We start from the raw sequence: 21,824 nt of genomic DNA on the forward strand, positions 1-21,824 counted from the left end.
AAACACATAATACAGTGCAATATTCATATCAATGTTATTATGATGCTGACTGCCTGGTGCAGTCTGCTCTCTGCTGTCTATATATAATATGTTTAGAAAAAACAGAAATGTAACCAGTTTCTTGTAGTCACACTTGATGAGGTGATAATATTAAAACTTGACTTTTATTGTTAATAGTATTAAAAATTAAAGTCTCTCTTGTTGTTTCAAAAATTCATATAAAAACCAGCAAAACATACTGAAGGAAAGAGATATGATTGGAAACATAAACTGTGACCATTTTTGACACTAAGGGCCTGATTCAGGTATGAACACAATGCCGATGTCTGTGCAGTTGAGCATGTGTTTTTTTACTGGGAAGCATGTGAGTAACACTGCAAAGGCATATGGCTACCCACCATGTTTTTGGTCACAGCAGCTGTGTGTGACATCATGCAGTCACCGCAACCCACCCCAGCAATGGTCCGGACATGCCTCCATTGTCCAGACCCCGCCACCCCAACGTTGTCCCAACACCACCGACATGCCCCCAACCACCCTGCAACTGCCTCTGCCTGTCAATCAGGTAGAGGCGATTGCATAAGTGAGATTCCGTCACATTTCACTGTGTGCACATGCGCAGTGCGGCTTCTGAGAGTGTGCACACTTCACCGGCCTTCAGCCTGCGAATGCTGCAGCGTCTAGGTCTGAATTAGGCCCAATGGCCCTCATTCCGAGTTGATCGCTCACTAGCTACTTTTAGCAGCCGTGCAAACGCATAGTCGCCGCCCACGGGTGAGTGTATTTTAGCATAGCAGGAGTGGCTGCAAACACATTTTGTGCAAAACAAGACCAGCCCTGTAGTTACTTATTCTGTGCGATGATGGCTGCAACGAATGACACGGTAATGATGTCAGATACCCACCCAGCAAATGCCCGGCCACGCCTGCGTTTTTCCAAACACTCCCAAAAAATGGACAGTTGACACCCAGAAACTTCCACTTTCTGTCAATCTCCTTGCAATCGGCTGTGCGACTGAAAGCGTCACTAGAACCTGTGCAAAACCACGATGCTCTTTGTACCTGTACACCGCGCGTGCGCATTGCGGTGCATACGCATGCGCAGTTTTGCCATTTTTTTAACTGATCGCTACGCAGCAAACAACGGCAGCTAGCGATCAACTCGGAATGAGGGCCAATGTGCGTTACATGGTGTGTTTTGTACAAAAATAGTGGATTAAAAATGCCACCAATTGGCTCTCTGTATAAATTCAGTAGCTATAGCATTAGCATATTTTCACAGTCCCGCTGCGTGCAAAGATGCAGTTGCATCAGCTGTGGCTCCTACCTTGGTGGAGAAGTAGGCAGGGTAGTGGAGGAAGGGTTGCTGCTGGCCATACTGCCTAGTCCAGATGAGAGAGAGCCCCTGCCGTTGGCCAGATCCTGGCACCTGCACAATGGAGATGACAGGCGCCAGGTCCGGCACATGCACACAAGCGGTGGCTAGACTGTGCATGCACAAAACCCCCACTTCTATATACGGCATCAGTTGCTGCCCATAGAAGCTGCCTAGGGCCGCCGATCAGGCAGGGAGTGGCTTTCTACAGGAAGCTAGCTCTCTGTTAATCGCAGTCTGGTCTGGAAGTCCTGGAGGGAGCGAACACCTCCCAATGGGACTGCCAGTCACAGGGTAGCCAGTGTAGTCATGGACTGCCACAGGCTCACTGCAGTGGTGGACTTTACGGGAGGGGGTGGGGGTGGGGGGGCTGCAGCCCTGCAGGTCATTTGTACAATCAGCCACTGAGTTGCATACATAAGCAGTTGCATCTACCTCTGAATACATACCTCCCAAAATGACCCTCTCCAGGAGGGACAGAATGCTCTGCTCCTGGACTTTAATTTATTATTGCCATCACCTGTGGTGAAATACCTTTCTTTTCCATTAACCTGTTCAAAACAGGTGTCTGCAATTATAAATTAAGGGAAAAGTCCAGGAGCAGAGCATTTTGTCCCTTCTGGAGAGGGTCATGTTGGGAGGTATGGAATCAGGCCCTAAACAATAAGAGCAATCATTTATACAAGACAACTATATATACAGTAGACAACATAACTATAAACATGCTTGTGAGAACCCTCCTAACCATGTGGTTTCTAATAAATGGTCATAGTATAGTCTTGCTGTGTATTCATACAATCAGATCTTTTAATTCACTGCTGATTTTTCAGAAGTTCACAATTGTATATTTCTGGAACATTATTACTGAAATAGCCAGTGTTATCTTATAGTGATACAATATAACAAAATTGCAATTAGTAATTATCACCTGAGATCTGAGGTTGGAACTATCTTAGCACTATACATTTCCAATGTCACTCAGAAAATTCACATAAGGGCTTTGCAAAATACAAAGTCTAAATATTTGTTAATAATCTGCACAATGATGCAATAAAAGTTCTGTCCAAGAGCAGAAATATATACACAGATAATCACATTCATTTGTTAGTTCTGTGTTTGGTCATTTTGACGGCTAACAAATTGCAACAATTGTTACCAAGTGTCTGGTGGTTATTTGGCTGATACTTACTATACAAGGTGGTAGTGTAATAGAGAGAGATAGATTTTTATTGTCATTGTTAAAAAGAACAACGAAATTAAGATCTGGGACATTCACATAAAAACTTACAGATTACCAGTCAAATTAAGATGAATGATAATAGATGGGATACTGTTCTTAAAATGAGATGTTCTTGTTCTAATACACCTGAAACGTCTACCAGATGGAAAAAGAAAGAAGATGCAATGGTTAGGATGATAACAATCATGGCCCTCATTCCGAGTTGTTCGGTCGCTAGCTGCTTTTAGCAGCAGTGCAAACGCTAAGCCGCCGCCCTTTGGGAGTGTATCTTAGCTTAGCAGAAGTGCGACCGAAAGGTTCGCAGCATTGCTACAAAAAAAGATTGTGCAGTTTCTAAAGCAGCTCGAGACTTACTCCTAGCTAGCGAACACTGCAGTCTGTTTAGTTCCTGTTTTGACATCACAAACACGCCCTGCATTCAGCCAACCATGCCTATGTTTCCTCAGCCACTCATGCATTTTTATCTGACATGCCTGCGTTTTTACACACACTCCCCGAAAATGGTCAGTTACTACCCAGAAACACCCACTTACTGTCAATCACTCTGATGACAGCAGTGCGACTGAAAAGTGTCGCTAGACCTTGTGTGAAACTGCATCGGCTTTTGCGAAAGTACATTGCGCGTGCGCACTGCGCCCCATACGCATGCGCAGAAGTGCCGCATTTTTACCTAATCGCTGCGCTGCGAACAAAAGCAGCTAGTTATCAACTCGGAATGAGGGCCTATGTACAATGCTATTTCCTTTGCAGAGACAGTTATCAACATATATATCACGGATTGATGGTAGCTCACAGCCCACTATACTCATAGCTGTACGTACAACACGCTCCAGTAGCGTTTGCTCACCCTTGGTGCTGTTGCCGTACCAAACTACAATACAATACGTTAACACACTTTCAATTACACAATAAAACCTAACCAAATTTGCCCTGGATAAATTTGCAGCATGTAATTTCCTAAGGAAGAATAAGAGCTGCTGGGCTTTCTTCACAGTACATGCAATATTAGTAGCCCAAGACAAGTCATCTGAAATAACAGTGCCCAAGAGTTTACAATCTATAACTCGCTCAACCATTAAGTTCTCAATAGTTAAAGGAACCAGCTCAGATCTCCCCTGGTGTCTGAAATCCATAATTATCTCTTTGTTTTTGTTTTTTTCAGATTCAAGACTAAGTTATTGCTATTGCTCCATTTGACTAAGGACTCAACTTCGTCATGGTACGCCCTCTCGTTTCCGTCCGAGATGAGCCCTACAACAGTGGTATCATCAGCAAACTTGATGATAGAATTTGTTTTGCCCTGGGGAATACAATCATGGGTAAAGAAAGAAAATAAAAGGGGACTTAAAATACACCCCTGGGGGGTACCTGTACTGATTTTAATTACAGAGGACATTAAATTGACCATTTTAACTTGTTGGGGCCTATTGATTAAAAAATCTAAAATCCAGTTGCATAACATCACAGGCAATCCCAAATTTTGTAATTTGGATATCAAAGCTATTGGAAGAATAGTATTAAAAGCTGAGCTAAAATCAACAAGAAGCACTCTGACGTAGGTATTTGTCCCTTCTAAATGACTAAGGGAAGAATGAACCACTGACAATAGGGCATCCTCCGTCGACCTGTTTTGCTTGTATCAAATCCAACAGGCAATTTGCTTTTTATGTGTGCCAATACAATTCTCTCAAAGCACTTCATTATAAGAGGGGTCAAAGCAATTAGACAAAAGTCATTTAAATTAGTAACTTTCGAACTTTTTGGGACCAGAATGACAGTAGTAGACTTAAAACAGTCTGGTACTGTACATGTTACTAGGGACAAATTAAAAATATATGTAAAAATCTGAGCCAACTCACTGGAACACCCCTGCAGCACTTTCCCTGGAATCCCATCAGGACCAGGCGAATTCCTAGTACAAACACCTAATAGACTGTTCCTAATCACACTCTTGGAGAGAACTAACAAGGGTTCTTCACCCAAATGAGGTAGTTTACTTACAATAAAGGTATTACTATTTTCAAATCTAGCATAAAAATTGCTCAACTCTTCCAACAAAGAGCTGTCAGGAAGACCTAGAGAGGGTGATTTACTTTTGTAATCAGTCAGGCTGTGAATTCCCCTCCATGTACTTCTAGAATTATGCTCATTATCAAACTGTGATTCAATCCTAGCTGTAAACTCTCATTTCGCTTTAATAATTCCGTTTTTCAAATTTAATCTTGCCTCTTTATACACAAGAGGATCACCTGCCCTAAAAGCATGATTCCTAGCATGAAGCAGAGAACGCACCGCTCTGTTCATCAACAGCTTCACATTAGGAAACTGCTTAACTACCTTTGTTACAGTGACATTGCTAATACACCAACTGATATTAGACATAACAGAAGATGTCAATAAATCAACATTTACAACAGAATCCTCCATAGATAGAGTCACAAATATTTCCCAAACTAGTTTGGTGTGTTTCACTTTCAGCATAGCACCTTGTAGAAAACGCTGTTAGGGCGTTGAAACGTCGGTGTAACTACTATGCCTGTTTGATGTATTTGTTGTGACCATTACACGTTTGGCTTTTTTTCAAAATCCCGGAGTGTCGCCTGGTTCTTTTGCTGTACGAACAGGAGCAGTAATCCTAACCATAGAACCATACCTTTTATATATATATATATATATATATATATATATATATATATATTTATTCCATAGACAAAAAGTAAGATTTTACTTACCGATAAATCTATTTCTCGTAGTCCGTAGTGGATGCTGGGGACTCCGTCAGGACCATGGGGAATAGCGGGCTCCGCAGGAGACAGGGCACATCTAAAAAGCCTTTTAGGTCACATGGTGTGTACTGGCTCCTCCCCCTATGACCCTCCTCCAAGCCTCAGTTAGGTACTGTGCCCGGACGAGCGTACACAATAAGGAAGGATCTTGAATCCCGGGTAAGACTCATACCAGCCACACCAATCACACCGTACAACTTGTGATCTGAACCCAGTTAACAGTATGATAACAAAACGAAGTAGCCTCTAAAAAGATGGCTCACAACAATAGCAATAACCCGATTTTTGTAACAATAACTATGTACAAACATTGCAGACAATCCGCACTTGGGATGGGCGCCCAGCATCCACTACGGACTACGAGAAATAGATTTATCGGTAAGTAAAATCTTATTTTCTCTAACGTCCTAGTGGATGCTGGGGACTCCGTCAGGACCATGGGGATTATACCAAAGCTCCCAAACGGGCGGGAGAGTGCGGATGACTCTGCAGCACCGAATGAGAGAACTCCAGGTCCTCCTTAGCCAGAGTATCAAATTTGTAAAATTTTACAAACGTGTTCTCCCCTGACCACGTAGCTGCTCGGCAAAGTTGTAATGCCGAGACCCCTCGGGCAGCCGCCCAGGATGAGCCCACTTTCCTTGTGGAGTGGGCCTTTACAGATTTAGGCTGTGGCAGGCCTGCCACAGAATGTGCAAGTTGGATTGTGCTACATATCCAACGTGCAATCGTCTGTTTAGACGCAGGAGCACCCATCTTGTTGGGTGCATACAATATAAACAACGAGTCAGATTTTCTGACTCCAGCTGTCCTTGAAATATATATTTTCAATGCTCTGACAACGTCCAGTAACTTGGAGTCCTCCAAGTCGCTAGTCGCCGCAGGCACCACAATAGGCTGGTTCAAGTGAAAAGCCGAAACCACCTTAGGGAGAAATTGAGGACGTGTCCGCAATTCTGCCCTGTCCGAATGGAAAATCAGATATGGGCTTTTGTACGACAAAGCCGCCAATTCTGAACTCTCCTGGCTGAAGCCAGGGCCAATAGCATGGTTACCTTCCATGTAAGGTATTTTAAATCTACCGATTTTAAAGGCTCAAACCAATGAGATTTGAGAAAATTTAGAACCACGTTCAAATCCCACGGTGCCACTGGAGGCACTATTGGGGGTTGTATATGTAGTACACCTTTTACAAAAGTCTGTACTTCAGGCACTGACGCCAATTCTTTCTGGAAGAAAATTGATAAGGCCGAAATTTGAACTTTAATGGACCCCAATTTTAGGCCCATAGACAATCCTGCTTGCAGGAAATGTAAGAATTGACCCAATTGAAATTCTTCCGTTGGAGCCTTCTTGGCCTCACACCACGCAACATATTTTCTCCAAATACGGTGATAATGTTGTGCGGTCACATCTTTCCTGGCTTTAATTAAAGTCGGAATAACTTCCTCAGGAATGCCCTTTTCTTTTAGAATCCGGCGTTCAACCGCCATGCCGTCAAACGCAGTCGCGGTAAGTCTTGGAACATACAAGGTCCCTGTTGAAGCAGGTCCCTTCGTAGAGGTAGAGGCCACGGATCCTCCGTGAGCATCTCTTGAAGTTCTGGATACCAAGTTCTTCTTGGCCAGTCCGGAGCTACCAGTATTGTTCTTACTCCTCTTTTCCGTATAATTCTCAGTACCTTTGGTATGAGAGGCAGAGGAGGGAACACATATACTGACTGGTACACCCATGGTGTTACCAGAGCGTCCACAGCTATTGCCTGTGGGTCTCTTGATCTGGCGCAATACCTGTCCAACTTTTTGTTGAGGCGAGACGCCATCATGTCCACCTTTGGTTTTTCCCAACGGTTCACCATCATGTTGAAAACTTCTGGATGAAGTCCCCACTCTCCCGGGTGAAGGTCGTGTCTGCTGAGGAAGTCTGCTTCCCAGTTGTCCACTCCCGGGATGAACACTGCTGACAGTGCTACGACATGATTCTCCGCCCAGCGCAGAATCCGTGCAGTTTCCGTCATTGCACTTCTGCTTCTCGTGCCGCCTTGTCGGTTGACGTGGGCGACTGCCGTGATGTTGTCGGACTGGATCAGCACCGGCTGATCCTGAAGCAGAGGTCTTGCTTGGCTTAGGGCATTGTATATCGCTCTTAGCTCCAGTATATTTATGTGAAGAGACTTTTCCAGGTTTGACCACACACCCTGGAAGTTTCTTCCCTTTTTGACTGCTCCCCAACCTCGTAGGCTGGCATCCGTAGTCACCAGGACCCAGTCCTGTATGCCGAATCTGCGGCCCACTAACAGATGGGCCGTCTGTAACCACCACAGGAGAGACAATCTTGTTCTTGGTGACAATGTTATCCTCTGATGCATGTGCAGATGCAATCCGGACCATTTGTCCAGTAGATCCCACTGGAATGTCCGTGCATGGAATCTGCCGAAAGGAATCGCTTCGTACGAAGCCACCATTTTTCCCAGGACTCTCGTGCATTGATGTACTGACACAGTTCCTGGTTTTAGGAGGTTCCTGACAAGTTCGGATAGCTCCTTTGTCTTCTCCTCTGGGAGAAATACCTTTTTCTGAACCGTGTCCAGAATCATGCCCAAAAACAACAGATGTGTTGTCGGAGTCAATTGAGATTTTGGAAGATTTAGAATCCACCCATGTTGCCGAAGCACTACTTGTGATAGTGCCACACTGGCTTCCAGCTGTTCTCTGGACTTTGCCCTTATTAGGAGATCGTCCAAGTACGGGATAATTAATACGCCTTTTCTTCGTAGAAGAACCATCATTTCGGTCATTACCTTGGTAAAGACCCGAGGAGCCGTGGACAAACCAAACGGCAGCGTTTGAAACTGATAATGACAGTCTTGTATCACGAACCTGAGATACCCTTGGTGTGAAGGGTAAATTGGGACATGTAGATAAGCATCTTTTATGTCCAAGGACACCATGAAGTCCCCCTCTTCCAGGTTTGCTATCACTGCTCTGAGTGACTCCATCTTGAACTTGAATTTCTGTATATACAGGTTCAAGGATTTCAGATTTAGAATAGGTCTTACCGAACCGTCCGGTTTCGGTACCACAAATAGTGTGGAATAATACCCCTTTCCCTGTTGTAGGAGGGGTACCTTGACTATCACCTGCTGAGAATACAGCTTGTGAATGGCTTCCAAAACCAACGTCCTTTCTGAGGGAGACGTTGGTAAAGCAGACTTTAGGAACCGGCGAGGAGGAGACCTTTCGAACTCCAGCATGTACCCCTGAGATATTATCTGCAGGACCCACGGGTCTACTTGTGAGTGATCCCATTGATTGCTGAAATTTTTGAGCCGACCCCCCACCGTTCCTAAGTCCACTTGTACAGCCCCAGCGTCATGCTGATGGCTTTGTAGAAACCGGGGCGGGCTTCTGTTCCTGGGTAGGGGCTGCTTGCTGCCCTTTCTTACCCTTTCCTCTGCCTCGCGGCAGATAAGACTGTCCTTTTGGTCGCTTTTTATAGGAGCGAAAGGACTGCGGCTGAAAAGACGGTGTCTTTTTCTGTTGGGAAGGAGTCTGAGGTAAAAAAGTGGATTTGCCGGCAGTTGCCGTGGCCACCAAGTCCGAAAGACCGACCCCAAACAATTCCTCTCCCTTGTATGGCAATACTTCCATATGCCTCTTGGAATCCGCATCACCTGACCACTGTCGCGTCCATAAACTTCTTCTGGCAGATATGGACATTGCGCTTACTCTTGATGCTAGAGTACAAACATCTCTCTGAGCATCTCGCATATAAAGAAAAGCATCCTTTAATTGCTCTAGAGTCAATAAAATACTGTCCCTATCCAGGGTATCAATATTTTCAGTCAGAGAATCCAACCACACTACCCCAGCACTGCACATCCAGGCTGAGGCTATTGCCGGTCGCAGTATAACACCAGTATGCGTGTATATACTCTTCAGTGTAGTTTCCAGCCTCCTATCTGCTGGATCCTTGAGGGCGGCCGTATCAGGAGACGGCAACGCCACTTGCTTTGATAAACGTGTGAGCGCCTTATCCACCCTAGGGGGTGTTTCCCAGCGCGCCCTAACCTCTGGTGGGAAAGGGTATAATGCCAATAACTTCTTTGAAATTGGCAATTTTCTATCGGGGGTAACCCACGCTTCATCACACACATCATTCAATTCCTCTGATTCTGGGAAAAATACAGGCAGTTTTTTAACCCCCCACATAATACCCCTTTTTGAGGTACCAGTAGTATCAGAGAGCTGCAAAGCCTCCTTCATTGCCGTGATCATATAACGTGTGGCCCTATTGGAAAATACGTTTACTTCCTCACCGTCGACACTAGATTCATCTGTGTCAGTACCCGTGTCGACTGACTGAGGTAAGGGACGTTTTACAGCCCCTGACGGTGTCTGAGATGCCTGAACCAGTACTAACTGGTTTGCCGGGCGTCTCATTTCGTCAACTGACTTTTGTAATGTGCTGACATTATCACGTAATTCCATAACCAAAGCCATCCATTCCGGTGTCGACTCCCTAGGGGGTGACATTACCATCATCGGCAATTGCTCTGCCTCCACACCAACTTCGTCCTCATACATGTCGACACACACGTACCGACACACACAGCAGCCACACAGTGAATGCTCTATTGAAGACAGGACCCTCCTAGCCCTTTGGGGAGACAGAGGGAGAGTTTGCCAGCACACACCAAAAGCGCTATACTGTATATAACAACCCTAGAAGGTGTTGTTTCTATATATGCGCTCTCAATATATAATTATATCGCCAATTTATGCCCCCCCTCTCTTTGTTACCCTGTTTCTGTAGTGCAGTGCAGGGGAGAGTCGTGGGAGCCTTCCTCACCAGCGGAGCCGTGCAGGAAAATGGCGCCGAGTGCTGAGGAGAATAAGCTCCGCCCCTTTTTCGGCGGGCATTTCTCCCGGTTTTTCTAATAAACTGGCCTGGGTTAAATACATACATATAGCCTTAATGGCTATATGTGATGTATTTATTTGCCTCTAAGGTACTCTATATTGCTGCCCAGGGCGCCCCCAGCAGCGCCCTGCACCCTCCGTGACCGAGATCCGTGAGCCGTGTAGCAACAATGGCGCACAGCTGCAGTGCTGTGCGCTACCTCTATGAAGACTGAAGTCTTCTGCCGCCTGTTTCCGGACCTCCGTTCTGCCGTTCTTCAGCGTCTGTAAGGGGGATCGGCGGCGCGGCTCCGGGACGAACCCCAGGCTGACCTGTGTTCCGACTCCCTCTGGAGCTCAGTGTCCAGTAGCCTAAGACTTCAATCCTCCTGCAGGCAGGTGAGTTGCAAGTCTCTCCCCTAAGTCCCTCGTTGCAGTGCTCCTGTCGCCAGCAGGAGACACTGATTAGAAACCTAAAAAAAAACTTTTCTAACTAGCTCTTTAAGAGAGCCACCTAGATTGCACCCTCTCGGACGGGCACAAAAACCTAACTGAGGCTTGGAGGAGGGTCATAGGGGGAGGAGCCAGTACACACCATGTGACCTAAAAGGCTTTTTAGATGTGCCCTGTCTCCTGCGGAGCCCGCTATTCCCCATGGTCCTGACGGAGTCCCCAGCATCCACTAGGACGTTAGAGAAAACCTTACGGTTTCACATGTCCCATTAAGGCTTCTTAGACATGATCGAAATTTCAGAAACCTGTTGTAACTCTTCCACTCAAACTCCAAAAAGCAATGAAATTCCGATCATTAAGGCTGACGCCTTAATGGACGTGTTCCTTGCGCAATACAGATATGGTATGCCATCACAGCCTGTGGGTAAGTGCAGATTCAGCACTCTCACAGAGTGAGATTGCTGTCACTCACACAATGGTGGAGCTGCTAATTCACAGATTTGTGTGCTCATTGGAATACACACATGCAGTCTATGCAACTGAAGGTCTGAGCGGAAGACAAAGCTGCTCAGATGAGGTAAGAGTGTTGTTGATTGGAGGGAGGAAATCGGTGTGGATGGGGGAACAGAAGTGTGTGGATAGAGGGAACACTAAGCAGCACTAATGGGGGGGACAAAGAAACACGGGGTAATTCAGACCGCAGCAGCAGCGATTGCAGTCTGAATTAGTTTGTGAGGTGCGCACGTGCAATGGCCGCACTGCGCGTGCGTACCCCAGGAGCCCAGTGAGATGCTATCACCCTGCCTGATTGATAGGCAGAGGTGGTTGCGGGGAAGGAAGGGGGCGAGCAAACAGCGTTAGAATGCCATTGGCAGGGCATGGTCTGCACAACGGAGGCGTTTCCGGACCACTGGGGGGTGGGCTGTGGCGGTTATCCCCCTGCCAAGAGCGCAGGATCCACTAAATTTACCTTCAGGATGTCAGCTACATGAATGGGGTAAGAGTGGTGTGGATAGGGGGTAGATTAAGCAGCAAGTATGGGAAGGGAGACAGAGCGGTGTAGATGGGGGAAATGGTGCAGATGGGTTGAAAACACTGGCATGGATGGGTAGAAAACTGGTGCAGATGGGAGAGAAGACAGTGTGCTATGTATTGGAGGAGGCAGAGTGACGTTGAAGAAGGAAACACTGAGCAGCACAGAGAAAAGGAAACGGTGGTACAGACAAGGCACAGGTGGGGAAAGATGGTACAGACTAGCACAGATGGGAGAACACAGCAGTAGGGATTGGGGAAGACAGGGCAGCATGGGGGTGTATAGGGGAAGTAAGTGTAGATGCATAGTCCGTAGATGGGGTATTATAGTTTAGCAAATAACCAAGATGTTTGAGGGAGCTAAATGTGTATACTAAGTGAGATGGATGTATGGAGTGAGAAGGATGTTGTAACAAGGTGGCATTGTTGTGGTGACTGAATGGGATGGTTGTGGGCACTGTGTGGGATGGGAGCACCACAAAACTGCACAGACCTTCAGTTGCATAGACTGCATGTGTGTATTCCAATGAGCACACAAATCTGTGAATTAGCAGCTCCACCATTGTGTGAGTGACAGCAATCTCACTCTGTGAGAGTGCTGAATCTGCACTTACCCACAGGCTGTGATGGCATACCATATCTGTATTGCGCAAGGAACACGTCCATTAAGGCGTCAGCCTTAATGATCGGAATTTCATTGCTTTTTGGAGTTTGAGTGGAAGAGTTACAACAGGTTTCTGAAATTTCGATCATGTCTAAGAAGCCTTAATGGGACATGTGAAACCGTAAGGTTTTTTTGTCTATGGAATTTCATCGCTTTTTTTAAATTTATTTTTTTTATTCAGAAATGTAAAATTTCACTGTAAGAATAAACATTTGATTTTTTAAATGTTTAATGAAAATGTTCGTATAACATCACTGTTCTGTGCAAAATAATTTTATTTACCAAACCGAATTGTTTAAGGTCCGTACACACTTAACGATTTAATGAGCGACGTCGCTCATTTTCCCCCTCCTTGAGCGACATCGCTCGTTTTATCGTTAAGTGTATATGCCGCCAGCGAAGAAACAATGCGCGGCCCCGCGGGTCGGCAACAATCGTCGCTGTCGGTAGGGCATGCATGAAGGATGTGGACTGTCGTCCACGACCTTCATACAGGGCTGGCGGGGGCGTGACATCACTGAGCAATATGAGCGGTCATACCGCTCAGTGTGTACAGCCGGCCGCCGGCCCGGGAGGGGGAAACATTAGACAATGTCGCTCACAGAGCGACATCGTTTAATGTGTATGGGCCTTTAGACTTTGGTCAAAATATTTTGCAGCTGATGCAGGGAGGGGGGTAGGCGGCAGCAGCATGTAACTGAGGCTGGAGGTAGGCGTGAAATGCATTGCTTGTACGTGTGAGTGCGTGGTGTCAGGTGCTGCGCATGTATATGTGTGTGTGTCAGGTGCTGCCTGTGTATGTGTGTCAGGTCCTGTGTGTGTGTGTGTGTGTGTGTGTGTCAGGTGCTGCGTGTATATATGAGTGTGTCTGATGAAGCGTGTGTATGCGTCAGCTGCCGCACGTGTGTGTGTGTCAGGTGTTGCGGGTGTATATGTGTGCGAGTATCATGTGCTCCGCGTGTGTACAAGTGTATGTCTGGTGCTGCGCATGAATACGTATGTCTGTGTCAGGTGCTGCGCGTGTACATTAGTGTGCGTCAGGTGCTGCGCGTGTACATGAGTGTGTATTAGGTGCTGTGCATGTACATGAGTGTGCGTCAGGTGCTGCGTGTGTACATGAGTGTGCATTAGGTGCTGCGCGTGTACATGTGTGTGCGTCAGGTGCTGCACGTGTCTATGTGTGTGTCAGGTGCTGCATGTGTATATTAGTGTGTCTGATGGTGTGCGTGTATATGTATGTGTCAGGTGCTCCGTGTATATGTATGTGTCAGGTGCTGCGTGTATATGCATGTGTCAGGTGCTGCATGTTTATTTTATTGTGTCTGATGCTACGTGTGTGTGTCAGGTGCCGCATGTGTATATGTGTGTGTGTCAGGTGTTGCGCGTGTGTGTGTCAGGTGCTGCATGTATATTTTATTGTGTCTGATGCTACGTGTGTGTGTCAGGTGCCGCACGTGTATGTGTGTGTGTGTCAGGTGTTGCGCGTGTATGTGTATGTCAAGTGCCGTTCCCCTTCTTCCCATCCCAGCTCTCTCTGTAGAATACAGCTCTGCACCCAGAGAGAGGGAAAGACCAGGGGGCTGATCACTGCACTGCTCACTTTTTGGTCATGAGTTCGGCCTCCTGTTTCTTCCAGTGCTGTGTTCCTGCAGCCCAGCCCTCCCTGTTGTGCCAGAGAATCAGCCCTTCCTTCCCCTGCCAGTGAGAGAGAGTCCGAGGCAGAGACACTCTTCCCGTAGCTGGCCTACCCCCAGTACTTCAGCACTGGCCATGCGGCAGTCAACAAAGGAGACCAGCAGGGGGTCCTGGCAGCATCAGCTGTGGCCGCAGCTGGATCGGGGAGGCCTGCAGTGTCTGAGGTGGGCAGCACTTCCTCCGCCGCTGTCACCTTCCCCTGCCGGAGAGAAAGCCAGAGACATACCCTTCCCGCAGCTGGGCTACCCCTAGTACCTCATCGCTGGCCAGGCAGAAGTCTATGGAGGGGACCGGCAGGGGTTTCGGGGCCGCAGCAGCAGCGGCCGAAGCCAGATCAGGGAGGCCTGCAGGGTCAGAGCTGGGCAGCACTTCCACCAACACTGTCACCTCTGTGCTGGGCATGTACACCAGTCCGTACAGACGGAGGTGTCCACAACAGGCAGCAGTATAATGAGTCAGACAAACTCATTACACGCTGCCCACTGCTGCGCCGCATGCCCTCGATGGAGGAAGCCTAGATGCGGTCCCCAGCTGCAGCGAGGGAGAAGGGTGATCACATCACCCTTCAACCCGGCACCTCACAATCAGCTGGGGATCTGCAGTAGCTTCATCTCTCTCTTCCTCTCCCTCTCTGACAGCACAGCAGCCCCTCTGGGTTCCATGTAGCTCTGCCCCCCTGCTCACAGTTCACTTGGCCTCTCCTGATTAAAAAGAAAATAAGAGCCTGACCTGCTGCTCAGATGCGAGGAGGGGACGGGCGGTAGGTCCTCTGTGAGTGCAGTACACAGTCAAAATTAACTCTGACTCCTCACAACAGTGTGGACTGCGGGCGACGTCATATGCCAATTTGGGTGTGCTTGCCGCACTACCTGCCCATCAAGCCCAACGTGGTGCCATGGTGCCAGCCCCACCCACTATACGGATTCCATTTTGTATTAGGAACCCTATAACAACATTCCGACATCCCTCCCTATGACGCTGCCATCCATACACTGCCATTCTCATATATCCGTACACCGCCACTCTCATACACAACTGTACACTGTTGCTCTCATATATCCATACACTGCCGCTCTCATACATCCGTACAACCCCGCTCTTATACATCCGTACAACTCCGCACTCTTACAGACGCACACTGCCGCACTCTTACAGACGCACACCATCACACTCATACAGCCGCACACCGATGCAGTTATACAGCCGTACATTGCCGCTCTCATACATCCGCACACTGCCGCTCTCATATATCCGCACACTGCCGCTCACATCTATGCATACATAGCCTCCATACATCTACACATCAAATCCCCGCGCAAGGGAACACTGAAAATAGGATTTTGGTACTTACCAGGTAAATCCTTTTCTTTGAATCCATAGGGGGCACTGGAGTACTCTTAGGGATATGGACGGGCGTAGCCGAACAAAGGCACTGAATATTTAAATTTAGGACTCTCCCCCCTCCATATCCCCGAGTACCTCAGTGTACTCTCTCAGTGTTTTTTACTGAGCGAACAGGAACTATATAGAGAGGTTGACAATGGAGAATACCTATAACATAACGGACAACAACAAAGTTGACCCATAACCTTACTGTCAACTAAACAGTTGACACCATAACCGATAGAACTTTATAATTTGAACCAATCGGTGAAAATGTGTTACCATAAGCTCCTCTGAGCTTAATATCAATCAAGTAAAACTTTTTACCCTAAGCTCCCTTGAGCTTAAAACAACCCAGGTAAAACTGCTCTGGGTGGGCGTCCAGTGCCCCCTATGGATTCAAAGAAAAGGATTTACCTGGTAAGTACCAAAATCCTATTTTCTTTATCATCCACTAGGGGTCACTGGAGTACTCTTGGGACGTACCAAAGCTTCCCTCGTGGGCGGGAGAGCTGTTTGATACTTGTAACAGTAGGCAGGCCAAAGCCAGATGCTGATGGCGCCACCATTCATAACGTGTAAACGTGCACAAACGTGGTGCACTAAAGGCTATGTAGCCGCGTCGTAGACGCTCCACGACCCGCTGGGTCTGACATTCCCACAGAACCTGTGGGATGAGCTATTACTGACGTAGGCGATTGTAACTTAGCCTTAAAGTAAGCCTGACTTGTAGCCATTATTATTATCCAACTGGATAATGTCTGCTGAGAAACTGGCTAACCCCAGTTGGCAGTATCATAGAGAACAAACAACGTATTCATATCACGTACTGTAGACGTTCGGGACATATATAAACGCGTAATGCGTGTACCACATTCAGAATTCTAGAATGTGCTGTCCACACAGGAACCACTATTGGTATATTGATGTGAAGGATACGAAAGCGGAATTCGTCCGAAAATCTGCTTTGTCATGAGAAAACTCAAATACGGTGGCTTGGAATACAAGGCACCCAAATATGAAAACAAAACCCTTGCCGAAGCCAAGGCTAGAAGAAAAATATTTTCCAAAGTGAGAAACTTAATCCCCATTTGTTGTAAGGGTTCAAAATATGAAAACTGTAAGAAATCTGAACCCAACCTCAAGCCACCTGGCGCTGTAGGTGGGATAAATAGAGTCTGAACTTTGATGACACCTTGTAGAAAGATGTGTACAGACGCAATAGAGGCAAACGTCTTTGAAAATAAGTTTACCATACAGATATCTGCACTGAGAGTGCAGGTAAACGCAGTTTTCCATCCCACCCCGTTTAACAGAATACGGGTAACTTGAAGGATGATGTCGGATACTTCCGAGGTTTACCACCTATGTAAGCACACAAAATTTTGTAATAATGGGCTGCCTTAAGCGGCTTACTAGCTTGTAACATGGTTGGTGTAACCGATACTGTAATGCTCCATTTCTTAAGATGGCGGTCTGAACCCTCACCCCGTCAACCGCAGCTGCGGTACATACGTAATAGGTACATAGGTAACTATGGGTAAAAGACCGTTCCCTGATGTAACAGGTTGGACGTATTATGAGCGGCCCAAGATCGTGTGCAAGTATTCCTTGGAAAATCGAGAAGCAAACTTCTCCGAAACCCATGAGATACCACCAGTATGACTGTGACGAACTGTCTTATGATCCGTTTTGGCAACGGAGAGAGCAGCGGAAAATGGTGGAGCCAGATACACGATGCTGAATGACCACATGAATGTGAGAGACTCCACCGCCACTGCCCTTGTGATGTGTTTTGTACACATACTGAGCTTTTGTAATTGTGGCGAGATGCCATCATGTATACTTGAGGGTAACCCCCTTCTGTGGACTCACATATGAAACACCTCTGGATTTAATGTCCAGTTTTCAGGATCCAAATCCTGACGGGTGAGATCATCTGTCTAACAGATGTCCACTCACGGAATGATCTCTTGACATTTTCACATAATGGTGTTCTGAGCCATTGAGGATTTGAGTTACCTGCCGCATTGCCATGCGGCTTCTTGGTTCTCACTGTTGTTGTGTATGCAACTGCCGTTGCCTTGTTTGACTGCTTAAGCCCAGCGTGAGCCAGGCATCAAAAAATTACATGAAACTCACGGTTGTTCCTCTCCACGGAAATCTTTAGTAAAAGGCGAAAGATTTATTCGTTCTGAAGAGAAACCAGAGTATATCCCTGGTCAGACTGAAAGTGAATCATGTATTGCATTGTAAAATGCACGGAGTTCTAGGACATTTATCGACAGCAATCTGTCGTGTTTTAGATCCTTTGTCACTGATTTTAACTACAAATCCTGACCCTCTGCGACTGTCGTCCAGAGTATATGCACCCTTGTCCCTCTGTGGGAAACGCGAGTGAAGGGTGGCAAACTAAATTGAAAACACATCTTTATTCTTAATAGGTGAATACACCAATGTACCGCTAGTGTGCGTGTTTTGCACTAATTACTAGATGTACATTATTCTTGCTGGTGTAGTAGGTAAAAGTCTTTGATTTACCGTATTTATAATCTTACCTAGGAATTGACATCGTTTAGACGGAATTAGATGCGATTGTTTTCGAACTTGATCTGCTACCGCAGTATACCTTAGTAGCGCAAGTTAGAGGAACTTTGTTGAGACAGAGTTCTTATGTGAGATGAGCTATCATCCCAACATCACTTTGGTAAATACCCGAAGCGATAAGCAACGGTAGACCTGAAATGGTTAATGGTTGTGGCGATTTGCAAACGCTAGAACCTGTGATGAACAAACCGGACTGGGTAAATACGCATTGTGAAGATCAAATGCAATTATGCAAATTTTGTGGCTCCAATAAGCAAATACTAACCGCAGAAAATCCATTTTCCAAGTGTAGTAAATGACTTGCTGATTGATATTGCGACGGAGCAGTTTGGTTTTGCTCAAACAGAGGGGAATAAGTAACTCTGACTCTGTTGGCGTACTACTGCCTGGTTTATAAACCAGCAAAACTAAATGGCCACCTGCCAAACCGTTCGACAGAGGCAGTTTTGTACTTTAAGCTGTAAATAGCTGAGACATGTATGAGTTGAAGTCATGAAACCTCGCAAATGTAACATGTAAAGACGCGCTTCCACAATTGTAAAAGAGGTGATCAAACCACTGGCTTGCTGACTGTAACGTCCTGTCGTTACAAGGCGTGACTGTTTCTTATAAAGGGGTAAAACGCCGTTACAAGTATACTGTATGCGGTAATGGCTGAATATCATAAAGGGATAAAACGCCGTTACAAGTATATCAAATTTAGGAGCAAACAAGCTCTGGCCTTGTCGCGCTTAACTAGCGACAATGAAAATAACCGGCGTTAGCAGAAGCTTTACAGATATACTCTGCAGCTTCTTTTAACCGTGATCGTCATTGTTTCATACATAGATTCTAGTGACCCAAATGTATCCTGGGTTTTTATAATGTTTGACAGAAACGCATCTACCAATGGCGGATCGCGTCCTTTTGGAAACGATTATGTATGGTTGTCCAAAACCCCGCACTATCTGAGTGCTGGACTAATGTACCCTTCTCACTCGTAGTTATCGGTGTGAGATTTGACATAGAATCGTGCATTAAATTATAAGACCAGTGAAATAAAAACTCTGGTACCCAAAGGGAAATTGGCCCTTTGGAAAGACTGTCTTTTGTTAGAGCTGGCGGAGTCATTCCGAGACTCCGATGTTACCGCTCTTTTAATTTGAATTGCCAATGTTAACCTAGGCTTTTTAAAATTATTTTTAGTCTGTACTAGAGCCTTACTCGCTATGTAGACAGACACCATAATAGGCAACAGACAGACACTTGCACGACTTAATGAAGTTATTATGTGTCATATATATATATAAATGTTATTGCTGAACAGCATATTCATATGAAACTCATGCTTGTTTCTCTCTACGGAAATCTTTAGCCAAAAACAAAAGATTTATTCGATATGAAGAGAAACCAAAGTATTCTTTATGTGAAAAGCAGTTCACATGGGCATATGAAACCCGAACCAAATTCCTACTAACTCCCCTGCGCCTCTGGTGGCTTAGAGATGTAGGGTAGGAATGTTCTAGAATTATGTAGAAATACAGATTACCTGGCTAACTTATGTGAAACCTGAACCAAAAATTCCTACTAACACCCCTGCGCCTCCTTGTGGAGTAGAGGTGTATGTCGGAATGTTCTGGAATTATAAGCTGGAACAACAGCAATGATTAAAATGGCCCTCATGCCATGCTTTCACTGAAAATCACAGTACAGTTTACCTGCTGCAGTGCTATTTAATAGCCTATTATACAGTGATATCCCAGGTTTAGTATACAGTAAAATACATGCATTCCCAATACATGCTTTTAGTTAGCCTTCCAGTAATATAAACACTGCCTGCTGATTTTTGTATTATATTGCAGCCTTAACAGAAAACCAGGAAACATGGTTAAAAATGGCTGCATGAAACTCATGGTTGTTCCTCTCCAGGGAAATCTTTAGTAAAAGGCGAAAGATTTAGTCATTCTGAAGAGAAACCAGAGTATTGTTTAAAAAAAACAAACAACCAAACTGAACAGCCTATTTCTTAACCCATGCAGCCTTTGGTGCTGCTGCTATGGGCATTACTCCCCCTCACCCCCCCTGCAGCTGCGCTGCTTGTGCGCTAGCTTCTACCCCCTGTTACCTGCAGCGGACGGGAGCGGGTGCAGGGATAGCCGGGGAGCGCTGTGTATAGCGCCGGGGAGCCGTCCGGAAGAGCGCGCCTTACATCGTTCAGCAGTGTCCGTGTATCAGCGGCGGGCTGCGGTGGGCGGTCAGCGCTGGAAGAGCAGCCGGCGTCTCTGAATGACGTGCGGCCGCTCAGAGCTGTGCGCGTAGTGTGGCTGGCTCGGCTGGCCTCGCTCAGGGGTCTAATTAGCGGCGGCACGTGGACGGGTGCCTCAGTAAAGAATTTCCCCACACAACAGGGCGGCAGCATGAGCTGACCGCCCTGACAAACATACCTTGCTCGCCACTTATGTAAGCTTTCATCCTGGCTGTGACGGGGCTTCTTTCTGTAAGCTCCGTCCAGCAGATCCTGGCTCCTGTCTCATCTCCAGGTGCAGCTGTTTGTCTTATCTTGGCTGTGACGGGGCTTCTCCTGTAAGCTCCGTCCAGCTCCATTTTCCTTCCAGCTCTTTGTCTCATCCTGGCTGTGACGGGGTTTCTGTAAGCTCCGTTCAGCTTGCAGGAGACAGTGGCTGCCTGTGGCTGTGAGGGTGCTCTTTGTGAGGACCGACACGCCATGCGCTGCTTGTAGCGCCTGTGGCTGTGAGGGTGCTCTTTGTGAGGACCGACACGCCATGCGCTGCCTTGCAGCGGCACCATCCCGGACCCATGTTTTTCCAGAAACTGGGAAGGGAAGTGTAAAAATTAAAAATAAAAAGTCAAATGAAAAATTTAATAAAATCTTCTGACATGTGGCATTCCCACAAGCCGATGTTCGTGCTGTGAGCACCGAAAAAACACTGGGAGAGTACACTGAGGTACTCGGGGATATGGAGGGGGGAGAGTCCTAAATTTAAATATTCAGTGCCTTTGTTCGGCTACGCCCGTCCATATCCCTAAGAGTACTCCAGTGACCCCTAGTGGATGATAAAGAAATCACTATCACTTTTCCCCGGGGTGTGACCACAGCCAGCCACTACTCCGGCCACCTTCTTGTGACACCAAAATGCATCTTACATATCATCAGGGTGGTGCTGCTGTTGGGGGCAGGTTGCTGCCTCAGTCTCCTGGTTGGTGCTGCGATTGGAGGGGGTACTGCTTCCCTGTGCTGCCACTGTCTCCCGGATCATCGTGCCGCTGGCTGAATTGCAGCTTGACGCTACTGCTGCCGGGAGTAACAGCTTTCTGACTGTTGTTGCTGGTGGCTGCCTACTGCTCATTGCCGCCGGAACACTGACCGGCTCGGCAGTGATGCTGGCAGAGGAGTAGTGGTGGTGGGGTGGGGGGGTGCCTGCTCCCTTCCCTTGAGCATGCCGCAGTGTAAAAAAATCAATAATAAATAGAGAGCATACCAGGGTGAGAGTCTGTATGGATCACAGTGATTACACGGGGCACAGCATAAGGACACCTTGCTGTGAGGGGCTCTGCCCACACAGATTGCTGCACCCTCTCTGATGTCAGCCGCTGCCCTCTCGTTCTCTGGGCAGCCAGTTCCAGTGTGAGGTAGGAGAGGAAGAGAACACACAGGTGTTAGGCGCCGTGGTCCGCGATGTCCTCGCGGC

General features: G+C 46.8%; 3 non-coding genes across 3 annotated transcripts; all 3 read right to left on the bottom strand.

Moving 5' to 3' along the window:
• Positions 1–17,627: 17,627 nt before the first annotated feature.
• On the bottom strand, positions 17,628–17,742 carry LOC134961111 (U5 spliceosomal RNA). Its single transcript, XR_010187851.1, has one exon. It is a non-coding gene; the product is annotated as a U5 spliceosomal RNA (small nuclear RNA).
• Positions 17,743–19,417: 1,675 nt separating this feature from the next.
• On the bottom strand, positions 19,418–19,533 carry LOC134932403 (U5 spliceosomal RNA). The gene has a single exon (XR_010179347.1). It is a non-coding gene; the product is annotated as a U5 spliceosomal RNA (small nuclear RNA).
• A 454-nt stretch (positions 19,534–19,987) lies between these two features.
• On the bottom strand, positions 19,988–20,099 carry LOC134961664 (U5 spliceosomal RNA). The gene has a single exon (XR_010187947.1). It is a non-coding gene; the product is annotated as a U5 spliceosomal RNA (small nuclear RNA).
• Positions 20,100–21,824: the final 1,725 nt, after the last annotated feature.

The sequence above is a fragment of the Pseudophryne corroboree genome, chromosome 1, assembly GCF_028390025.1.
Source record: "Pseudophryne corroboree isolate aPseCor3 chromosome 1, aPseCor3.hap2, whole genome shotgun sequence".
NCBI classification, from domain to species: Eukaryota; Metazoa; Chordata; class Amphibia; order Anura; family Myobatrachidae; genus Pseudophryne; species Pseudophryne corroboree.